The following is a 26,430-nucleotide window of genomic DNA, read 5'->3' as shown; positions in this document are numbered from 1 at the left end:
CTTGCGAATGGTTTAACGTGAGAGGCTCAAGCAGAAAAAAATTGAGTAGGTACGCCTAATTACCTAGCGGTATGAAATGTAGTTAACGATGTATTCTCATTAATCAGTATTCTTCGAGTCGATTTGGAGGAGATCCACCACAAACACCATAACACGAAATTTTTAAACATTAGATTTTAGAATCTTATAGAGAATTCTCGTAAAATCGATACTCTAGCACGGTTATACAACATCATCATTCACCAAACAAAGCAAGCTTCGGCAGCTTAAAATTCGGCGTTTGCGTCAAGTCTGGACAAATTTGCATGAAAATTTAAGGTACTCCAGAGATGGGCTGTTCGTTATTTTGTACTCAATAGCGATCCGTTGCGAGTAACTAAGTTATACATCGCTAAGTTGGGTACAGTTAGCGAGAAATGCGATTTGAATAAATAATAGTTAAAATATATGGCAGTTTTGTTGGTTTTGTAAGAATTGTTTTTGAGAAGATATTGCAGTTCTGAATTATTTTATATAGATCGCATGGAGATTATATCGATTTGTGAGAACTACGTTTGTGGTTAATAGTGGCGCTGTATTTCATGCAAAACATAGCAAAATTTGTAATAATATTGACAGTTTTTTCAAAGCAGTAATTGAGGAGTACCCGAGTTACCGATTCTGCTCTACGAATTTTACATATAAAATCGGCAGTAGATTTACATTTACACAGACTGAAGACGGGCAGCAGCGTCTTCGGTGCAACAAAGCCAGCCCTGCAGTCACCAACCCACCTGCCCAGCGTGGTGACTATGGGAAACACACATGAGTTCACGCCATTTTTGGTGCGAGCTTGTGGAGGTCTATGTCCAGCAGTTGACTGCGATAGGCTGAAGTGATGATGATGATGACTCAAACAATAAGTAATATACAACTTTAAATTTGGCATAAAAGTGCTTCTTTAGTCATTAAAAATAAAAAAAAAGAATTATCACATTTCATACACCAGTTTAGAAGTAATGCGCAAACATCGATTTCGGTGATTTATTTTTAAATCTTCACATACTTGTAAATGGAGATATAAATATATGTATATAGTAGCTGACCACGCAAACGTTGTTTTGCCATGATGTGATGATACAATCTTTGTACTGAAAAAAATCCGATTTTTTATTTTTGTTTCTGTACGTATCTAATATACAAAATTCTCGTGTCACAGTTTTCGTTGCCATACTCCTCCGAAACGGCTTGACCGATTTTGATGAAATTTTTTGTGCTTATCCGGTTTCTATGAAAATCGGCCAACATCTATTTTTCATCCCCCTAAATGTTAGGGGTAGTCCACCCCTAAATTTTTTTTTTATTTTTTAGACAAAATTTTTAATTTCTATTTTTTTATGATACAACATTAAAAAATACATACAACTCTAAATTTTCAACCCTCTACCATCAACCCCTATTTTTAAATAGCGTTTAGCGGCAAGACAACGTTTGCCGGGTCAGCTAGTTATCTATAATATGAGCTTTTAATATTCTTCCTTTTTAACTTGAATTCTTGTGCATGTTCGTTATAGCTCAAACAATATTTTAAGGGTAAGAAAACTTTGTAAAATTGCCTGAAAAATCAGAATATTCGAAGTAAGCTGATGGCTTTTTCCTAGAATAAATATTGAGAACAATGTCGGTTCAGCTTGTTTTATGAAGCTATAAGTAATATACGAGCTGAGCTAGCCGAGTGGATAGAATACATAGATCTGGTTGAAAGATCTCGAGTTCAATTCAAGATAGCGAAGCTGAATTTTCTATGGTTGAATTTAGTTTGCGAGTAGAGACATTTTTTAAGTATACGAGGTATTTGTAATCTGCTCATTGAAAGCGAAGCGCTGAAGGTAGGTTAAGATCCAGTCATGCTTAAGATCTCAATAGAGCGATTTTTTTTACGGATAGCAAACAAACCAATGGTACAGTAGGCCGTATACACGCTTTGAACGTTGATCGAAAAATTTGATTGAAAAATATTACTAAATTGTCGATTTAGGAAAATTAATGTTTATTGCTGTAACCGCTGGCTTTAATTGTCTATACTAACAGAGCTAGAGAATTAGAGTTGTTTGTTTGTTTGGACGTGCTAATCCCAGAAAATTTCTGATTTAAATTTAAAATATTGCTTTTGTGTTCTATAGTTTATTTGCTACGCTAGTCAAACCGCGTAGCGCACCTAGTAAATATTGATTATAAATCTTATATAAAGCTACCACTGTTGATTTAATAAATAAGTTATAGTAAAAAATCCCGCTGAAAAAGAAATGAAAAAGAATAAATCCTTAACCTTTTTGAAGTGCGACTTCTTTAGAATTGTTGTGATTTGTAACGCTATGAAACGTAAATGCGTCACGATAAAGCAACAAATACATAAATATATAGGAGAGAATGAGATAGAATACAATACAAAATATTTTATAATCTCGGTGAAGAAATCTCTCGTAGGGTACTTTTCAGACGTTTCACTTCTGCCGTGTGTGAATTACGCACACATACTTATTTTGTTTAAAGGCTTACTAATTAAATTATCAGAAAGACATGGCACATGACATGACACAATTCTTTATATTTACTATATAAATAAAACTTAAATGCAAACAAAGTATTTGTTAAGTAAATATTTATACAAATAAATAAAATTGGAGTGTCTGTTTGTAATATCAAAATAACCATTTTTTACTAAATGCATACTATGATGTATACACGGTACATATACCAAAATAACATTTTTTTTACAATTTTTGTCCGTCTGTCTGTCTGTCTGTTTGTTAAGGCTAATCTTTGAAATGGCTGGACCGATTTCGACAAGACTTTCACTGGCAGATAGCCGATGTAGTGAGGAGTAACTTAGGCTACTTTTATTTTAGAAATTTATTTATTTTGTAACTCTGCGAACTGAACAATATTTTTTTTAAATTCCACACGGACGAAGTCTTGGGCACAGCTAGTACATAATACATAGATTAAATAAATTTTGACTTCAACGTAAGCAGTGGGCTGTTGCTTGTAATTAACTGTCTTTGCTGATGGGTAAATTAAATATAATAATAAGGATGGATAGTTAAAATCGTGATTCCGAAAAGAAACGCGACACCAATTCCTACGAGCGACATTTGCAATTTCTCGCAGATGACTGACTGCCTTGTATTTTACCGACGTTGGTTATCTAAAGATAATTCGAGGCAAAATAAAATTCATATTCTTATAATTGACTCGAAACGCAAATCAAATTATGCTTTATTGGAATACTACGTATTTGAGTTTTATTTAAATAATAAGTCATTATCGTTATCTAGATTATGTTAACACATAATTGCACGCCTCCAAGGAAGATGTGCTTTACACTCACAAAATGAAAAATACGGGAAGCGTTTAATATCTATATTTTTATCATCATCATCATCATCATCATCATCATTTCAGTCTATTGCAGTCCACTGCTGGACATAGGACTCCACAAGTTCACGCCAAAAATGCGTGAACTCATGTGTGTTGCCCATAGTCACCACGCTGGGCAGGCGGGTTGGTAACCGCATGGCTGGCTTTGTCGCACCTAAGACGCTGCTGCCCGTCTTCGGCCTGTGTATTTCAAAGCCAGCGGTTAGATGGTTATCCCGTCATCGGTCGGCTTCTTAGGTTCCAAGGTGGTAGTGGAACCTTGTTGTCCCTTATTCACCTCTTACGACACTCACGGGAAGAGAGGAGGTGGTTATATTCTTTGGTGCCGTAGCCACACAGCATATTTTTATAACAATGCATTAATATGCTGTAGAAAACACACTTTTATTAAGAATACACATCAAACTATAAATTAAATATCATTTGAAGTCTTCTTTTAATCCTAAAATAGAATAGATTAAAAAATATTATGCTGGACATCAACGTTTTGGATGTACAGATGATTTTTGTTATGCAAGGAAGCTATTAACTAAGCAGCTTATTGAATATGAAGGCTGAAAAATTCTTCAATTTTTTACAATAAATATTTTACGTTTCTATTATAATAATGTAGAATTAGAGCTTAGAGCCATCTGTTAATATGTTATCTGCAAGAACCAAATCAGCTAATCGAGCTTATTATCGCAATATGATCAATCATTAGTTCCTAAGCAAGTTACTAGATAGCGCTGCTAGGTATAAGCTCCAAAAATAGTTTGAAAGGAGTTTGTGGAGGCGTGCAGTTTGGGTTTTCCAAATATCTTTGTTTGTTACGGCTTTTTTCTCTTTTCTTGTTTTTTATAGAAATAAGTCATAATGTCTGTAAGCATTCAATTTAATTCCATTTTAGGTGTATTAATATATTAATATAAATTTAAAAAGGGTCTGTCCGTCTGTACGTTAGTTCGTTAAGTCGGTCGTCGCAAGTGGGTCGCATTAATACACACTCAATCTGATCGAAGAGACTCCGCGGTGGTGTGGCTGCGATTCAATATTACTTTAAGTTTTAGATCATTTATATGACCTGGAATATGTTATTGACACGTTCATTAAAATGTGTGTTACTTTAGGAGGGTTTTAAAGTTTGCTATGCTATTTGAATTTAGTATTTAGTATACGATATAAGGTTCGCGGTATGAAAAAAGTATGGGTAGTAAAATCGTGTGAAACAAAGAAACAGCAGTGACAGCGCTTATTGGTTTTTTTTTTTAAATATAACTAGGTCCTGATGTTAAGCAATCACCCTACGAGTAGCTTATAGATGTTTGCAACACCAGAAGCATCGCAAGAGCGTTGCTGACCTTACCTCCAATTCCCCTCAGGAGATCTGGTCACCTTACTTACCAAGAGCAACAGAACACTGCTTGAAAACTGTATTATTTAGCTGTGATCTTCTGTAAAACTGTTCTACCCCTACCTCCTTCTGTACTACCCCTAACCGGGCTGCTTCATATTTTTTGCAGGTTTCTTGCTGTCCAGCTATCCAAGTTAGCTATAGCGTCATTCAAATTACGTTCTGATTTTAGTGTTTTATTGTTCTAATGAATTATAATTTGCTTGATTTGATAAAACATTTTATTAACTTCAAACTTCACCCTAATCGTTCTTCGGAAGCATACTTAAGTCGCGTGTCGAAGCTGATACATATACCTTTTGTTATAGAAATTGGTAGACACTGTTAAATACGGCTTAAAGAATTTTACCTGTAATATTTTTTTTACATGTACTGTTAACTATTGTTGCTCAGTAGAAGTATTCTGTCATATATTTTATATTTACTCTTAATTCATTTTGGAAAATTTTGGAAAAAAGTGGTATTACAATAATATACAGAATGACAGATAAAGTAGTATCCAATAACAGTTTCCCGATATTACAATAGAGCATAACAAAATTAACAGAAGATGCTTAATATTAACAGGTCCATTTCAAATAATAATAATAATAATAATTACAATCATTATTACAAATTGAATAAAGTAAGAGAATAAAAAAAAGAATTCAGTAATATAGAAATTGGAAAATAAATAAGGTCATTATTGAATAAAAAAAAAGTTTAAAATACAATTATAAAAAAAAAACAAATTTTAAAAAAAGAATAACGTATATGAAATCATCACCTAAATTAATCACATACTACGAGTATTTAAAGAAGTATGATTTGTAAATCTTTCTCTTTCTAAATTTATCTTCTCTGTAATTTTTTTTTAACTTTTTTGTAATACTCGTATAGATTTAAATTCAACGCAAGAAGTGGTTAGCAAAAAATTGTTCTATAACTTACGTCCCCTGAATAACTTTTATTGCCGGAACTTAGGACATTTTTTTCCAACGAAGCAGTCCGCTGCATTTCCTCGTTTCTATTAAATCATTCTGGTTTAAGTTTTATGTAAATTTTAATAGTAAAAGTTTAAAGTTCGGCTGTTATAAGATTGCTTAAGTCCTTGGCATTTTCATGTGTTAGTTTCTGATCCTTGCTAGAAATTTCATTTGTACTATTGTCATTTCATACATATTTAATTTTATATGTACCTATCTAATGTTAGCAACTTTTAAATTGATTGGTGTTTTTGCTACCTTGACTTTTTGTTATCGTTAGTTTTTTTTTTGGTACTGTATCTACAGTTGTTTGCTTGCTTGCTTGTTTTGCCCTCCGGTTTGCTGGACTAAATCTATGTAAGTTTGTCAGTGGATCTTTGGTGTGAGTTTGGAGAGGGCTATGTCCAGCAACCCGCATTGGAGCAGCGTGGTAGATTAAGCTCTGACCCTTCTCCTACATGGGGAAAGAGGCCTATACCCAGTAGTGGGATATTACAGGCTAAAGCGTAGTATGTCCAGCAATGAATCGCGATAGGGTTAATTGATGAAATATTTTTTTGATGTTCATTACGTGAAAAAAGAAAATGTTTACTCAATTTAATTTTATACCACTAGATTTTCTAAGCAGCGTACTGTCCGGTTGATGATAGTCAGTTTTCTTCAGTCAAATAGCTTCAGAAGTTTTACTTCAAAAAGACCTCAGGTTTGTAGAAAAAAAAATAATTTCTTGACAACATAAAAATTAATCATATGGCGAGCAAAATATGTGTAAATGTAAAATTTAAACTTTCACTCTGTCAAAGCACAATTTATGAAAATTCGATAGCAATATAATACAAACATTTCTTGCCTTGTGGAGTACAAAAGTGATCCTAACAAGAGACCCAGGTGTCGCTTAGGTATTATGTATTAAGCTTCCAATTACAGGAGTAACCCGTACAGACAAGCAAAATGTGAATTTTATGTGTAAAAATATTATAAAATAAGCGTCTTTCATGTTTGTTGGGTATATCTTATGCTTAGGGTAATATTGTGATAAGAACAATTGTGTTTACTCGACCGAACGAAAAATACCGACTAATTTATATCGATATATTGACAATTAATACAACGTGGGTAGTCGAAAAAAATAATCAATTAAGTACGCATTATTAAGAATAACTCAAAAACTCCTCGTGTTTAGAACCAAAACACGTAGTTTATAATAGTAATACACAAAAATATAATTCAACCTGGCAATTATATATTTGTACAAGTTTTTCTGTAGTTTTTGAATATAGCAACACTTCTAATAAAAAAATTGTAACAAGAAAAATGGCTAATAAAAGTTTCTCTATAAGTTTCTTTTAATTAATTACCACAAGTTACAAAATATTTACTTGTATGTTGTCTTCAACACCTCGTGATATCTTAAATTTATTTAAATTTAGGACTACACAAGCGTCAGCTTTCAAATGAAGAAAATATCATCGAAATCGGTAAACGCAGCAAAAAGTTAGGTTAGTTAGGTTAGTAGTCTTCATCCAAGTTAGGAGGGTAAACATAAAAAAATATTATTATGTAGTATGATGAAGTTGTTAATATGTATGTAATATGAATTGAGTGTAGTAATTAAATAGAGGGTACACTCAAATTGTGTTTATGATTCTCAATCAAATCTTGGTGTAGGGATATTGGCACTTTTTATAATTTTTAAATATAGTTATAGTGTGGTTAAGAGATGGCGCTATTATTATTTCAATCGCGTTAATTATAGAAAGTGTTGTTAACGTCTTATTTCGTGAAGATCGCTTATGTCAACATTTTAAGTACCACCTCGCACTCGCCTTACTACGTACGTAATCTTGACTTGCATCGGATCGATTCAAACGCGATGTATCTCAAAATACTCGCTAAGGCGTATTTTGAGAAAGCTTGCAGCTACCATAAACCACTTGTAGCAGATGCTGCCTGATGTAATTGCGAAAAACAGTTTAACTTCTTCATTCTAAATAAGTGCATTTATTTATCCTAAGATTAGAGAATGAAATTATATGTTTCAACGACCGAATTCTGCTAGATTTTTTTTTCTAATTTCCACTTAGAAATGACCAATTTAAAAACTAGATTTGTCTCATATATTTTCAGTGGCAAAATAACTCAGAGGCAGCTATTAAATCTGTGAGTCGGTCGGGTTCCACGTCGTTCGAGGAAACAAACGCACGGTCCATCAACGGTGATTGATTGCGGGTAGGTTTAAGAAAATGCGTATACGTGTACCGCAGAACAGAGAACCGAAGAAATAGCACACTAACTAGCAGAAAACTTAGATCTGAAATCTAATGTTATAATAATAAAACATGTACACAATATATAATTTAGGACCATATTGCAAACAAAATGAACTAAAAAAACTATTTGTGTGTCCACAGCTACCATTTCGTTTTTATTTTGTGTATTACTTGAGAAATTGGTATTAGTTTAACGTCTTTCATGTCTCTTACATGTGTTCAATGAGTCTTTTCAATTAGTGTTCAGTCTGTTTTTTTTTTGGCAAAACAATTGCAATCTCTATGTTATTTTAAATTACATTCTTTTTGAAATATTATGCTATAAGTTATAGAAATAGCACTGAATAGTAAACAAAAAATTTAATCATCCGTATACGTAACTGGATTCTGTGAAAATTCTTTAATCGAAAGTTACCAGTCCAACCTTATTTCAAATGAAATTAATTTGAACTAGAATTAACCGGTTCATTCTACTTGCGTCAGTATGTAACTACGAAATCCCATTTTTATTATATTTTTTAATCTATGATACGCCATGGATGTATGTGAATACGGAAAAAGATGCGGTTTTTAGGTGTTATAAACATTCTCTTTCTTGATAAGTATATTTGTGAAAGAAAAAAAAATATTTTTTTTTAATAAACCAATAAATTTTCAATATTTATCACAGTATATAATACTGTGATAAATATTGAAAATACTATCAGACAAGTCAAGAAAGTATAAGAGAAAATATAATAGAGGGTGACAAAAGTATACTGGCTCGGAAAACTGTAGGAGGGAGAAAAAGTAAAGACAAAAAACATCGGGCTGGTCTTTGAGCAAGATGTTTCCTGGACAAAATTTTATTTTAATTTAATATTTATTGAAAACGAAACAGATTGCTTTTTCACAAAATAATTATAATAATAATAAATAAATAATAAATAAATATCTTATACACACGCGATCGCCTGTTCCCAAGGTATCCAACTTAATGCTTGTGTTATAGGTAACAGCCGACTGAAATAACTAAATATTTTTTTGATACATATACATAGAAATAGTTTCATATATAAATACAAATATTATATCCAGACTCAGGCTTGAATCGAACCCGCAACCCGCGGAACAGAATGCAGGGCCACTACAAACTGCGCTAACGGGCTAGGCGTAAAACGGGGTAGTAGAAAATTATAAGCACACCCCTGAATTCATACACATTTATATTTATTCATTGTATGTATATTATTAAGTATTTCGAAAAATATAAATAAAAAAACAGTTTATCCAACTTTTCATCCATCAATGTACCAGGTAGTGTGACTTGACGGATACTTTACATTATTTGAGTAAGGCGGCTATACGGCAAAATGCGCCAATTTGTAACTGCCGTCAGTTCCACGGTATGCTGTATTGTGCTTTTGTCTTCTTTCAATTTGTTTAAAGGCTTGGGCGGGGCGACTTCTTATATTGCAGAGGACTTTTTTGTTAGAATATCTAAATATCTATAGTCTATCTTATTTATTTTTAACCAGCTTCAAAAAAGGAGGAGGTTACTCAATTCGACCGATATATATATATATATATATATATATATATATATATATATATATATATATTATATATATTATCTATGTTCGGTGGTTACTTCGTCGCTTATGAACTGATTTTGATAATTCTTTTTTTGTTGGAAAGAAGATATCCCCATTGTGGTACCATGATAAGGAAACCAGGATCTGATGAAGGGATCTCAGAGAAATCGAGAGAAACTTTCGAAAATCTGCATAACTTTTACTGGGTGTACCGATTTTAATGATTTTTAATTTAATCGAAAGCCGATGTTTATCGTGTGATCACATTTAAATTTTTGTCGAGATCTGAATACAAATTTTGGAGTAATCTTTCATAATGCGTATTTACTTGATTATTTTTTCATCTACCTACGTTGTATTACTTGTCGATATAATTGAAGTCGGTTTTATTTCGTTTGCCTTCTTACAATTATTATTTGTATAAGAATTTGTCAATTTGTAGGCAGTCTTAGGACTGCCAATCTGATGTGCAATAAAAACACACGCAGATAAGCAAAAAATTGCACGATCTGCAAAAAAGGTAATGATTAAGAAAAAGAGCCTCTTAGATGTTTTATCGCTAAATGAAAATAATTATGTGAGTACTCAAACAAAAAAATTAAATCGACTTTAATAATCAACATAATAGTCGATGTCGAATAAATACGAATTATTAGGAATAACTCCAAAAGTAATCGCCAGTAACTAGTAAGATTTGAAAAGCCTATTCCTATGGTAAAGAAACTTTTCCTTTTGCTTAGGATCTGAGGTAGGGCACAGCAGGAATTTCCTGCTCAAAATATGGAGCAGCCCGACTGGGGTAGTACCTCGACCTTACAGAAGATCAAAGCAAAATAATACTGTTTTCAAGCAGTATTGTGTTCCTGTTGGTGAGTAAGGTGACCAGAGCTCCTGTGGGGATAAGGGATTGAGTCGGCAACGCGCTTGCGATGCATCTGGTGTTGCAGGTGTCTATAAGTTACGGTAATCGCTTACCATCAGGTGAGCCGTACGCTTGTTTGCCGACATAGTGATATAAAAAAAAAAAATTACAGCGACCGAATCGTTTACTGAAATAAGGAATCGAGCTCTTGTTCAAAATAGATAATTAATCAGCGTTGTCAAGAGATGGCGCTGTACTTATTTTCCGTTGAAGTCGTATCTCGTTTTGACGGTAATAAATATAAGTGTTATTAGTTACTTAACACCTCATTTTCATTTTAATAATAATAATATATATTTTAATTTATACCGACCTTGTCCAAACAAAAAAGATCCAATTCCCTGAAATCGTTCGGAATTTATGCGCGTATACATTTCGGCTGTTCATTTTTATTAATATAGAATAATATTTGTCTTTAAATTTTAATGGCAAGATAGATAGATATTTTTAAAAATCCATTTTTGTACATTTTGGTGAACACAATATAATAAAGCTTATAACTTCCTGGACGAAGTCGTCATAAGTTTATTTTGAATGTCGTTGAAATTGTTTCAGCAATCTGTTGGCGTACAGACGTACCCTACACTGTTTATATAGTTTCGTCTGTGATCGTTCATAATGAAATTAAATCGTTTTCAAATTTAGACGCAATGAATTAAATGATTTTTGATTAATTATGTATCCTTTTAAAAGTTCTTGCTTTTGTTTTGTATCAACTGTGTTTTTTTTTTTACAAATGTATAGTCTTAATTTTTTAATATTCGACTTTTTTACATTATCTTTCCTTATAGCTGTCGTATTTAATGATTGACAAATGTATTTATGTATATGTATGTATTTATTAATGTATATATATTTTATTTATTGTCATATATTTATATAAATAAAGAAGTAAATGTTGCGCAAACCTCGTATTTTAATATCTTCTACCAAAGGATGCCTAAAAGAGGTCGCTATTTTAGCGATAAGGCCGCATCTTGTACGTCTTATTCTATTCAAATGTAAATCACTTTTGGTGCACATTAAAGGAGTATAAATAAATAAATATCGATAAAGTTGGCAAGTTATCTGCTTTGCTGTTGATAGAACAGACAAAAATGACTTTTAATAATTGTGTTTGCTCGCAAACGAAAAAAAAAACCAACTTCAATTACATCGAAGAGTAATACAACGAAGATCGACGAAAAAATAATCAAGTAACTACGCGTTATCAAAGATTACTCAAAAAGTAATTATCAGATCTCGATAAAATTTATATGTAACCACATGATAAACATCAGCTTTTGATTAAATTAAAAATTATCAAAATCGGTACACTCAGTAAAAAGTTATTGCGGATTTTCGAGAGTTTCCCTCGATTTCTCTGGGATTCCATCATCAGATCCTGGTTTCCTTATCATGGTACAAAACTAGGGATATCCCCTTTCCAACAAAAAAAGAATTATCAAAATCGGTACATCCAGTAAAAAGTTATGCGGTATAATAAAACGTAGGTCGACGAAAAAAGCGTCAAGTAAAAACGCATTATTAGATATAACTCGAAAAGTAGTTGTTAGATCTCAAATAAATTTAAATGGGACCAATTGGCACACACCACCTTTCGATTAAAACAAAATTTGTCGAAATCGGTCTACCCGGTCAAAAGTTCTGATGTTACATACCTCCTCCTTTTTTGGAAGTCGGTTAAAAAAACGCCTTCCAGCTAAAACATTTTTTTTTATCTACTGTGTGGTACAAATCCAAAAAAAAGTATTTACTTCAATCGACAAAGTTCTAATGTTGACTTGAAAGAAAATAGAAACAAAACGTTAACTATAATAGAAATATAATACGTAGCCAAATTTCGCCTTCCCCAGCTCTGAGAGGTACTCAAATGTCAATCAATATGAAGAGTATTAGAACTTAAAGCGGGTGAAACCGCGACAAGTACCTAGTTTATTATACTTTCAAACTAATAAATCACTTGTCAGGCCATCCCATTGACGAAGTTTAAAGTTTCAATAGCAGAAGCGTCGTTAATCATTGAAAACAGATTTATAATGTTTAAAAGTCAGCAATATTGATATTTTGTGACAGATTCAAGTAGAAATATGTATATATAAATAAATAAATAAATATCATATACACACACGGTCGTCTGTTCCTATAGTAAGCAACTTAATGCTTGTGTTACAGGTAACAGCCGACTGTTATAAATATTTTTGTTTGATAAACATACATAGAAATAATCTTAATATATATAAATCTCGTGTCACAATGTTTATCCTCAATGGACTCCTAAACCACTTAACCGATTATAATAAAATTCGCACACCATGTGCAGTTCGATCCAACTTGAAAGATAGGCTATATTTTATTTTGATATATTAATTATTATATTTAAGAAAAAAATAAAGAAGGTGGTGCAAAGTTCGCCAGGTCAGCTAGTACATATATAAATATGTAAATACAAGTATTATATTACACCCAGACTCAGGCGGGAATCGAACCCGCAACCCTCAGAACAGAAAGCACCACAGAACACTACAAACTGAGCCAACGGGCTAGTCAAAAAAAAAATAGATATATTATATAATATTATAATATATAATATTATTATGTATTATGTATTTATGTATATATATATAACATATATATAAATACACTAACGTCTGCTTCTTAAGGTACCAATAAAATCTATGGCAACAGCCGACTAACGAGTTATGTAATGAGGGTTCGAAACTCCCATTGCTGGACATAGGCCTCCACAAGTTAGCGCCAAAAAATGGCGTGAAATCACGTGTGTTGCCCATAGTCACTACGCTGGGCAGGCTAGCTGGTGGCCACAGGGCTGGCTTGGTCGTACCAAAGACACTGCTGCCCGTCTTCGGCCTGTGTATTTCAAAGCTAGCAGTTGGATGGTTATCCCGCTATCCAAGTTCCAAGGAGGTAGTCGAACTACGTTATCCCTTAGTCGCCTCTTACGACACCCACGGGAAGAGAGGGGGCGGCTACATTCTTTTCCATCGTAACAACATTGTCAATCGCAAAAATATCAGATGTTTAAAATGAAAATCGCAGTAAGTCCATATAACTAAAAGTGTCGATAATATCCTTGAAAGTTTAAATACTTTTACCGAACTAGTTATAAATCCTTTTTACGAATTTCGATATAAAATATTCTAATCCAGAGTATTATTTTAATCAAGTGCCCCGCCGGATCATATTTAATGCTTTTAATCTTACGACACGAGTACGTTGGCTCGTCGCCAGTTTGGGACAAAGGTTTTTAGAATACCTTTGTAATATAATAAAACTTTTTACTTGATTTCAATCAATGAACTCTAGTAATAAAGACGCAACAATTTGTATAGTTATTTATGCCTCTCAAGTTAAAACTACTGAATGTATGGCAATGAACGTAAACAGCTGGAGGTCCAGAATAAAATGTACTCTTTTTATACCTCAGAGCTGGCAAATAAACATATGGGTCACCCGATAGTAAGACGATACCGGCTACTGTAACAACATGCGTACAGTATATTAATAAAAATTAAAAAAAAAAATGAAATTTAAATGGATAAAACGATTCCTAACCACAAAAAAAAAGTACCTAACTACTAACAATAACATAGGCTAAGTGTACATTGTAAGTAGCAAATAAGTGTACATATATTGTAGTTAGCAAATAAGTGTAAATATAATAAAAATAATTAGTATATAAGAATATAAAATAAGCAATATGTAGAATAGTCTTGGTCAGTGGACTCGCGTCGACTTTTAGAAATTTGAAATTTTAAGACTCTAGTTATTAAGGCTTCTAGATTCTAAGTTGCGGTGAAGTACCGATGCATGTTAAAAAATAATAATAATAATATATGGAATAACAAAAGCACGGGCATAATAAGCCTGTGGATATATCACATAATTAAAAAAAAAAAAAAAAAAACAACATGCGTACTGCACGTGCGTTGTCTACTGTACTCCCGAACCTCCTCATAAGTTCTGTAAAATTACTTACCACAGGAACGAAACATTACTTTAGAGCAATGTTAGTAAGCTGTGATCTTCTCCAAGATGTAGTTACTTCTCCAGTCGGTCTACTCCTAATCTATTTCATTAAACCTACTTTTTATTCTGATATATAAAATGTCATTTTTGCGGATAAAACGTATTTGGTACTTTTAATTAATTTACGTTTATATTGTATGTTTATTTACTAATTTAAAACGATTTTACATATTGAACCTTTTTAGAGGTAAAGCGATCGTACTTGGTACATTTTTAGGTAATTTCAAACGTCAGTAAAAACTTAGCCAAAATCCACTTTGCGCAGTTTTAATATGTGAAAATGTCGACGTTTAAGGCTTTAACGAATTTCACTAAAATCGTAAAATGGTTCTGAGAAATTACTTCGCTGTAATTATTTTCACGAAATTTGTGAACATTTAAAAGTTAATTTATTATAATTTGTAAAAAGAGAATTTAAAAGTGCCTTTAAAGTGTATTTGAATAAGCTTGAAAAGTGCTTTTGCTTGATTCCAAAAATATGCAACTCAATAGACATTTTGTCGCCATTTTGTCTTTAGCAATTTTTTGATATTTAAACAGGGTAAAAATATAGATCCCATATTAACTTCGCTTTAATATCCAAAACATTATTGTGTACAATGGTGTACAGCCAGACATTAATGCAACAAATTGACTCGAATACTTTATATATTTACGTACATAAGAGGATTATGTAAATAAAGCGACGGGCTGACGGCTGTCGATTGTTAAGCGTTAACAGTATAATCACTGAGAGTAAAAAAAAAAGAAAAACGTCAATCAAATTTAAAAAATAAATACTTAACAACTTACTGATTTGTTATAATTAGTAGTTACCAACTGGTAATACCAAAATAGATATCAGAATAATTGTTTGTTCTCAAACCGAAGGAATCGACTTCGATTTCCATCAACAATTGTAGTTCAAAACTCATTATTTGGGGTAGCCCAAAAATCTTCCCCAAAACCTCAATCCTCTCCTAAGATCGCTCAAATTCCATAATCCAATTTCGATTATTCTTTTTACATTCGAAAGACAAACTTGTCATGTTGTCCAGTTTTAAACCGTCATCCAAAAAAGTTGTCAAATCGAGTGTATTTTCTTAATGTATATGACATCAGACCTTTTGACTCGGTGGACCGATTTTGTTAGTTTTTTTAAATCGAAAGCTAGTTGCTCCTATGGTCGCATTTAAATTTGATCGAGATCTGATGACTGCTTTTTGAGTTATATTTGATAGCGCGTATTTACTTGACTATTTTTTCGTGTACTTACGTTATTACTTGTCGATGTAAGTGATGTCGTTTTTTTTTCTTTTTGTTCCGGAGCAAACACTTATAATTTTATCGAGTACGTTTTGAGTTATTCTTAATAATGCGTATTTAATTGACTTCGATTTTCATATTTTATTATTTCATCATCATCACCATCATCATCAGCTCAGCCTATTGCAGTCCACTGCTGGACATAGGCCTCCCCAAGTTCACGCCAGACATTCCGGTCACCAAGCGTATTATTTGTCGATGCAAATTTTTTTTTTGAAATCCAATTGTCGTTATACTAATAATTTTTAATCTTATTAAAAAATGAATATAAATCACTAAATACTACAGAATTAAATTAAAAATTAGACGAAAGTTAATAATTTTTTTATTTAACTCTTAAATCGGATATTTCGAGAAAGTTGTAAAGTTAAATTAGTCTGAGGACGGTAAGACGTTATGCATATTCAAGCGAGAGTTGAGGAGCGACCGAGTGACAGCAATTGCCCCTCGCTTCACTTGAGCGGCTCCACAGCTTAACTAGTTTTATGACGTTAATTTTTTTGATAAGCTTAATTCCTTTTAAATTTTCAGTTAAGTTATAAATTTCAAATTGAGATCAATGACCACAGACAATTATATTTTCATTGAAGACTATTTTTGTGGAATGGAAAATTCTGTTTGTGTTCGATAGTAAAATTACCGAGGTAGGCTATAGGCCATATATATGTAATATTTTAGTAGATTTTTTCTTCAAATTGGCGTGGCTAAAATCGCTGGTCTCAGCTAGTATTTCATATTCTACGTCTACTCGTAGTTTGTAAAGTTCGTCCATTAGAGAATTCAGTAATATTGGTCCGGTATCATATCAAGTCAGGTGATGAAGCAATTTTCTATTGAATATCAAAGGAAAGGATTTGTTCATAAATTTTGTCATACGTTAAGGTGGGGGGGTTGACGAAGTATGACATTGTGTGACAAGGGGTGGAAAAGGGTATAAAATTTTGTAACATCACATTTCAAAACGTAATAATTCAGTTGTTAGTATTAAAAGATGACATTTGTGCTACATAGCAGTAGGAGTGGTTTTGCCAAAGGTGACAAGTACGGGGGAGGGGCAACAATCACAAAATGTATGGATGGCTCCAAAGTCATAAAAGCAAAACCGCTATCAAAATAAAAAAAAATTGTACTCCGTAATTTAATCTGTAGCTAATTTCGACATATTTAAACTAAAATTTACAAAGGAGGATAAGACAAGGTATTACAAAGAGAAGTATAATTTTGTAGAATTTATTTTAGAAGTAAGAACGCCTATTTTGTAAGCGCTTAATTTTCATAATTAAAGATAGACTTAAATTAACCTTAATATTTGGGCTAATTGCTTTGTATAACTTTTATTAACGTGAATTTTTAATGTTAAATAAATGAAATAAATAATTGCTCTGTTTTATATATAATGGACAAGCTGGTGTCAGCAACGATGTTTTTTAACCGTCTCCAAAAAAAGAGGGGAATCTTTATTCGAATATAATTAATTTTACGTGTGTTATCTCATATTTTTTTACTGGACAGATCTTGGTGATTTTTGTATTCACAAGCTAGTGCTTGTATTGTGGTCCCATTTAAATTTAAGCAAGATCGGACGAGTTGCTTGGACGATAAATCTAGACTTAATAATCTTTTGTATCTGCTCTTATGTTGGAAGACCTCCTGGGGATAGTTGTAGGAATCGTCGACGATTTTTTGTAACGCTCGATGAACATCATATTTTCATATTATTATATATTATATATTTATAAATCATATTCGCCGTGTATAAAAAATATACCCACCTTCTCGTGGGTGTCGTAAGAGGCGACTAGGGATAACAAAGTTCCACTACCACCTTTAAAATTTAGAAAACCGATCGATAACGAGATAACCATCCAACTGCTGGTTTTGAAATACACAGGCCGAAGACCAAGTCAGCCATGCGGTCACCAGCCTGCCTGCCCAGCGTGGTGACTATGAGCAAAACACGAATTCGCGCCATCATGTCTGGCGTGAACTTGGGGAGGCCTATGTCCAGCAGTGGACTGCGATAGGCTAAAGTGATGAACATCATATGTACATTGTTAATTTGCTTAACCTTACAGGTGATTTATCACTTAAGATTACAGATCGACAGTTCTTCGACTGCCCAGTAAAGATAGGACCGAAAATGTCCTTGCAATGCTCCTGGTGTTATTAGCGGCCATAGGCTACCATACCTGTTACCTTGTTACTTGTTTTTCACTTTATCGGTATAAATTTTATTATTCATTACAGCCTATACAGTCCACTGCTGGACATAGGCCTCCACAAGTTGACGCCAAAAATAACGTGGACTCATGTGTTTTGCCCATAGTCACCACGCTGGGCAGGCGGGTTGGTGACCGCAGTACTGGCTTTGTCGCACCGAAGACGCTACTGCCCGTCTTCGGCCTGTGTATTTCAAAGCCAGCAGTTGGATGGTTATCTCACTATCGGTCGGCTTCTTAAGTTCCAAGGTGGTTGTGGAACCTTGTTATCCCTTAGTCGCCTCTTGTGACACCCACGGGAAGAGAGGGGGTGGCTAAATTCTTTAGTGCCGTAGCACAGCACAAAAAAATTTATAATAAAAAATAAATAAATTTTATTATTAGTTAAAGTTTATTATTTAGTGCAATTCACAGTTATTTTTTTTAAAGAGTAATTGTGTAGTTTCTTGCCTATTCTTCTCGACAAAATCTGCATTCCGATTACGACATAATAATTACAATTTTAATTTGCTAAATGACGATTTTGAAGGTGCTTTTGATTTCTATTTGAACAAAGCAATTTTGATTTTGATTATGTAATGAGAAATTTAATGACAGCCGTTTGTGAATGCAATTCAAATATTTATACAAGCTTCTATGTTTTACAATAATACTAACAAGCACACATTACCTGATTCTACTTTGTCAGCACACAAATCTTGCTCTAGTAATACCACAGGTGCATTACATTAGACTTCCAGCAAATACTCTATACAGAGACAAGAAACGTCCTAAGCTCTCTGTTCAACTAGCAACAGAACGTGCCTAAACAGGCATTATTTAAGCTCCGTACTGGCCTGTAATTACCTAAGTATTCCTCTATAATATATACCCTCTACGGTTTTATTCATGTTATGAAATAGCTTTATTTAAATAGGCATCAAAAGCACCTTCGAAATCATCATTAAGGAAATTAAAATTTAATTATTTTTAAAAGTTAACCACCACAGGTTATCAATGCAGATTCTTTATAAATTTGGTAATATTTTTCATGAAATACAGCGTCACTAAATCCAAACCTCTTATAAAATAATCTTTAGTCATTAATTTATTCTTAAGACAAACTTTTAATTTATTATCAGACAATTTCAATATCGGTTTTTGAATTTTTTATTTGACAGTAGGTATCAACATCATTCAAATAATTAGTATGGTACGACATAAGGCTTATTAACTTTACCGTATTCAATAAGTATGTACAGTAGTGCAACAAATTTGTATATAAATTTATATATTAATACGTGAAGCAAATTGCGCCTACGAAGGAGAATGAAATTTCGTACACTTATAGTTTATATAGAGAAGGAGCGCAGAAAGCTTATATGTTTTTAATTATGCATAAAAATATATTAAATCAATAAAAAAATTACACACACTACCACGTATTTGACACATACACACACATATTAAACTCTTTTGTTGATTGTCAAAGTCTGTAGTCAAATTGATTTTTTTTAAAGGTTCTTTATATTCATTATTTTTTGGTTTTCTTTAATTGAAATTTTTGGTCATGGTCGAATTTCGACCTTTGGACGACCACTAGTACATATAAATAAGTGAGAATCATTTGAAAACATTGCACTGACACGAACGAGTAAAAAGCTATATTTCTTTTAAGTTTTAAGTCATCGCTGTTGACAGAATTAACACTTGATAATTACTTAGGAAGTGGCTCGGTGCGTTCACGCAAACTAAATTAAGGGCCGTTCAAAAGTTTCTTCCGTATCTCAAATTCATCTGCAAAATTATAAGCACGGTTCTGTAGTCGTGCTCGGTAAATGAATTCTTTGTTGCTTTTAACTTTTATAATTTTTTTTTTAATCATGAACATCCCTTTATTGAGAGACACAGAAAAAATGCATATACATGAATTAATACATGAATTAATATAATATATTATAGATATTTGCATTTGTATAAATATTTCTTTTCAATTTGGATGTCTGCCCATTCATATGGGTTTCGTGCCACGTACGTGCATAAGTACTCGTCAGCGTTCTCGTCGGCACCGGTTGTTATCATATACACCTAATAGCGATCGTTACTCATAGTAATATATCCACTATCCCGCATTGGAGCAGCGTGGTGGATTAAGCTGTGATCCTTCTCTTACATGGGGAAAGAGACCTAAGCCCATCACGTCATCACATCAGCCTTTTGCAGTCCACTACTGGACATAGGCATCCCCAAGTTCACGCCAAAAATAGCGTGAACTCATGTGTTTTGCCCACCGCGCTGGCAAGAGGCCTAAGCTCAGTAGTGGGATATTACAAAGTGAATTGTGATCAAATTGGAGATCTTTTTCAGTCGGTTCATTAATTGAGGTAGAGTAAATGAGGAAATATCTTGCTCAATGTTTGGCGATCTGACAGTGGAAGTACCTCTCAATATCAAAATCCAATGCAGCCCACTGAGAAAAGTGCCCAAATCTTACAGAAGATTATCAAATAATCTTTCTCTCAATTTCTATTAATGTGGATTTTGAGGACGAGGATGCGATGCTCTGCCAAATACACAAGATTAAATATCTTGCGACTAAGGGTACCACGCGAAGAAATGGACACCCCGAGGATGCGATGCTCCTGTTGTTCTTGATCTTTAGGAGTCTTTAAGCTACGGCAGATATTACCAAAGTACCAAGTTGTCAAGATCGGTTTTTACAGGGGTCGACATAAGGGACAACGACAAATTTTTTAATTTAGTAAGTATAGAAAATACTTATATGAAAAAAATAAAATTTGGCTGTGGGGGTCTGGTATCACTTTATTTAAAAAAAGGTGTATTATTGCCCAAACTAATTTGGAATTGTCTGGGCTACGTGGAACGTTCGTTTTTTCATCATCCTAGGGCTATAAAAAGAGTTAGGCTTTTCAGGTAAAGTCAAGTGAGGTATCTAGTTTTGTAAAGTCATATGAAATATTTCATTAATTAAACTAATTAGGACCTAAGCTATTTGTTAAAGTCGGGCCATTAAAGAGGACGTTTTGATGCCATCAGTATTACAGCGAGGGCGGTTGTAAAAGAATTTCAGGCGACCTCCATTTAAGTACCTAGCCGTTTCAATTTTTTTTTTTTTTATGTCACTAGGTCGGCAAACAAGCTTACGGCTCACCTGATGGTAAGCGATTACCGTAGCCTATAGACACCTGCAACACCAGAAGCATCGCAAGCGCGTTGCCGACCCAATCCCCAATCTCCCCAGGAGCTCTGGTCACCTTACTCACCAACAGGAACACAATACTGCTTGAAAACAGTATTATTTTGCTGTGATCTTCTGTAACATTCTAATTATGCAGCTACATAGTTAAGGGCTGTACCTAAATGTTTTGATGAAATAAGATTTTTGATAATTATATGTTAAGCTAGCTCTGTTCCACGATTTTATCACGTACTAGCTGTACCCCGCGGTTTCACACGTGTTAATTTGAAAAAAATAGCCCTAGCCTTCCTCGATAAATGGGCTATTTAGCACTGAAAGAATTTTATAAATCGGACCAGTAATTTCTGAGATTAGCGCGTACAAACAAACAAACTCTTCAGCTTTTTTTAGCTACTCAGCAGCTTACGATGAACAGATATAATACACAGTTATAAATGTATACACCAAGCAATTATCTTTATGGCCTAAAATAATGTTTGCCATCGAACCCGTAACCCCAAGATTAAGAGAATACTCTGACTGTAGTGTCTATGCATAGTATAATATCTAAAATCCGTGACAATTTCATAGTAAAATATAACTAAATTTCTTTGACGTAACTAAGGTTCACGTTTGATTTGGTTTTGGAGGTGAAAAAAACCACAGATTTGCACATTGAAAACCCACGAAGACATACAAATAGGCTAGAGAAATACATACTTTGCTCTGAATGAATAACTCACCCAAAAGCCTTACAATTTAATATGACTTCCATCATCGCTACATCAAAATGCTTATATCGTATACAACAGTTACAACCTGAATTTTAGTGGGTGTTTGTCATCACTTCGCTGTGTGGTTACGGCATTAAGAATATAGCCACCCCCTCTCATGCTGCGGGTGTCGTAAGAGGCGGCTAAGGGATAACACAGTTCCACTGCCACCTTGTAACTTAAGAAGCCGACCGATGGCGGGTTAACCATCCAACTGCTGGCTTTGAAATACACAGGCCGAAGACGGGCAGCAGCGTCTTCGGTGCGACAAAGCCAGTACTGCGGTCACCAACCCGCCTACCCAGCGTGGTGACTATGGGCAAAACACATGAGTTCACGTTATTTTTGGCGTGAACTTGTGGAGGCCTATGTCCAGCAGTGGACTGTATAGGCTGTAATAATAAAATGACATTAAGAATATAGCCACCCCCTCTCTTCTCGTGGGTGTCGTTAGAGGCGACTAAGGGATAACACACTACCATCTTGAAACTTAAAAAGCCAACCGGTGGCGGACTCCGAAAACGTTGTTTCATTATAATGAGTGAAAGTCGCGTAAACGTTAGAAAACAGTTTATTTATTTACTCAATACTAGCGACCTCTGTACGCGCATATTTTTTACTCGATAAGTAATCACCACCATCATATACAAAACCTTCCCCGAAACACGCTTCATCTTATGGTATAAGTATTATTCCGATCGCAATATAACCGAACAAAAATACCGGCTCTCCATTTACTACATTAGTATATAAGACAGACAGATACATATATACAGATAGATATATAAACAAGTTTTTTTTCTCAAATATTATACTATAAATAAATATTCGTATATAACAGAAATTATCCGAAACATAATGGAGAATTATTATCTTCCAAACAATTTACAAAAGCCGTAATCACCTCTTCAGTACGGTATTTAATATTATAGTAACCAGAACTCAGCAGATTCCCTGTAAAGTCACAATAGCGGTCATGTCGTGATTGATCGGTCATTAATATTGATTACACAGTCATTATCATCAACATTTTTGCTCGACAAAAGCATTGTCTGTAATTTTAACTAGGACGCCATCAATATTCCACGGAAAACAGAGGAATACATAAATTAAAAGAGGTTCTAGTAAATAATAAAATATGGCGTCTAAAGAAAAAGTCATTAAAATATATATTATACGATAATTTAATGTGTAATGGCATAAGAATTTTTATATAGTGATGGCATCATCATTACAGCCTATACAGTCCACTGCTGGATATAGGCCTCCACAAGTTCACGCCAAAAATAACGTGAACTCATGTGTTTTGCCCATAGTCACCACGCTGGGCAGGCGGGTTGGTGACCGTAGGGCTGGCTTTTTCGCACCGAAGACGCTGCTGCCCGTCTTCGGCCTGTGTATTTCAAAGCCAGCAGTTGGATGGTTATCCCGCCATCGATCGGCTTTATAAGTTCCAAGGTAGGAGTGGAACTGTGCTATCCCATAGTCGCCTCTTACGACACCCATGGGAAGAGGGGGTGGCTATATTCTTTAGTACCGTAGCCACACAGTACCGTAGCCACACAGTACCGTAGCCACACAGTACCGTAGCCACACAGTACAAATAAATTAATAACTTTAGACAAAATGTACCTCTTGTCTACTTTACCTTATTTCTTTATACTATACATACACTCACACTCATACATACACAGCATACAAATATACTACATATATACATTACATTTTTGTCAGTGGCACATACGCAAACCGCGCGATGCCAAATATAATTAAAAAAAAAACATCACATTACATTACATATTTACACATAGACATTTATATAATTAGATTTCCCTTATTACAAACTAGCTGTGCCCGCGATTTCGTCCGCGTGGAACTAAAAAAAAATAATAGGTATATTTTTAAAATTAAAGTAACCGGAACAAATTGATAGAGACATACAGAGAAAAATTGTAAAAAATGTTACAACCATAATATATAATACCAAATATATCGTGTATACATCCATATGCATTAAGTAAAAAGCGGCTATTTTCATATTACATACAGACACTACAATTTTATTTATTCGTATAGATATAGACTTTCTAATTATCATATTTTAGTTTAAAAACACCTCACACGCGTAACTACGATTTGAATCATGTCCATGTCGATGTCTAAAAACACTCGCACACAACACTTTTCTGTTCCGTTTGGCCTAAAGGTTTGAGAATGAATGCCACTAGGCATTAATTCAGCATTTTTGTGACTGTTTTTGTTTAAATTGTTGTTCAAAGTTTATTATTTTAAAATAAATCACTATGCCCTAAATATTCGTCAAGAAAATGCGTAAAAAGCATGAGTCAGTTGCCGTGATCACTAAGTTTCAAGTCATCAAGTTTTATTCTTTAAAATTACCGATAAAATGCAACTCAAATTGTATTTTTTTTATGTCACTAGGTCGGCAAACAAGCGTACGGCTCACCTGATGGTGAGCGATTACCGTAGCTTATAGACGCCTGCAACACCAGAAGCATCGCAAGCGCGTTACCGACCCAATCTCTAATCCCCCCCCAGGAGCTCTGATCACCTTACTCACCAACAGGAACACAATACTGCTTGAAAACAATATTATTTAGCTTGTGATAGCTTTTGTAAGGTCGAGGTACTACCCCAGTCGGGCTGCTCCATAATTAAATTCAACAGTAATTTAATTTTCGTCGTAAAATGATTTTAAAAATCGTTTTTTTTTTACCAATTCGTTTCGGTAGAATACCCATTCCGAGTGAGTGCGTTACGTTTGCGTGGTTACGTTTCATTACTGACGGAATCGTAAAACGACTTTTAACCTTTATATATATAACCACTAGCTGTACCACACGGTTTCGTTCGCGTTAGTTTGATAAAAAACGTAAGAAAATACTGTATAAACTCAAAAGTCTTTCTCACTCAATTCGAACCGGCAGTTCTTGAAATTCATTAACAATCAAACTAATTGTTCAGTTCTATAAAATTAGTAATTAGAATAGATTTGAAATATATATTATATATGTACTATAGAATACCTATTATAATTACGTTAATTTGATAAAAACGTAAGAAAATACTCTATAAATTCAAAAGCCTTTCTCACTCAATTCGAACCGACAGTTCTTGAAATTCATTAACAATCAAACTAGTTGTTCAGTTTTATAAAATTAGTATAGATTTGAAATATATATATGTGTATGTACTATAGAATACCTATTATAATAACGTAGTAAGTACTAATAAATCTACATATCCTTTAACGCGATTTGCAAAATACTTGCTAACATTCTTGCGACCAAATAGTGGCATATTTTAAGATTTGTTCTGTAAATACTTACGTTGTAATATTTAGAAATACAACCTTACTGGTGGTTTTATGCAAAGCACTCTGAAACTGATTTCTATACTTTTTAAGGGGTCATTCACATCACGCATATCACAGCAATCTATAAAGTTCATTCACTCTTGTGTGACAGGCTTTGTGAGCTAAAACTTCACACAAATTTTGCATTTGCTAATAAGTGTGGCTGTGGACTTGTTTACGAGCCGATACACGATTAATTCCGATTACAGCCGAGACAACGGACGGCTGACGGCAATAACCGTTATACACATTAGAACTTGTGAAAGATGAATCTCCATTAGAAAGGCTTTTGGACTTGATGTGCATTTAATATACGCACAAAATGGATTTCTTATCTGTTACGATTGTATGTACATAATAACTGAGGTAGGGCACAGCAGGAATTTCCTGTTCAAAATATGGAGCAGCCCGACTGGGGTAGTACCTCGACCTTACAGAAGATCACAGCTAAATAATACTCTTTTCAAGCAGTATTGTGTTCCTGTTGGTGAGTAAGGTGACCAGAGCTCCTGGGGGGGATAGGGGATTTGGTCGGCAACGCGTTTGCGATGCTTCTGTGTTGCAGGCGTCTATAAGTTACGGTAATCTCTTACCATCAGGTAAGCCGTACGCTTGTTTGCCAACCTAGTAATATAAAAAATAAATAAATAAATAAATAAGACGCATTACATTTAAAAAAAATTCGAGGCATATAGGCTACTTTTTATCCCGGAATGAACGTGAGAAAACCCGGATTTACTTCACGCGAATACATACCGCCCAGATACCATATGAAATAACCAAACTATTTCTATTAAATATGACAATTGTTGCGAGCAAAAACAATTAAAATCCAAGAATAAGGAGGTCACATGGCAACATATACTTTTTATCGCGTAATTTCCACGGGATCAGGATAACGCTGTTAAAAAAAATAATAAGCATCTAGATACAATCTCCCACTCGAACGAAGTCGCGGGTAAAGCTAGTTTGTAATATAATTACA

This window comes from Melitaea cinxia, chromosome 24 (genome assembly GCF_905220565.1).
Source record: "Melitaea cinxia chromosome 24, ilMelCinx1.1, whole genome shotgun sequence".
NCBI lineage: Eukaryota > Metazoa > Arthropoda > Insecta > Lepidoptera > Nymphalidae > Melitaea > Melitaea cinxia.
Note: the sequence above shows the minus strand (reverse complement) of the source record.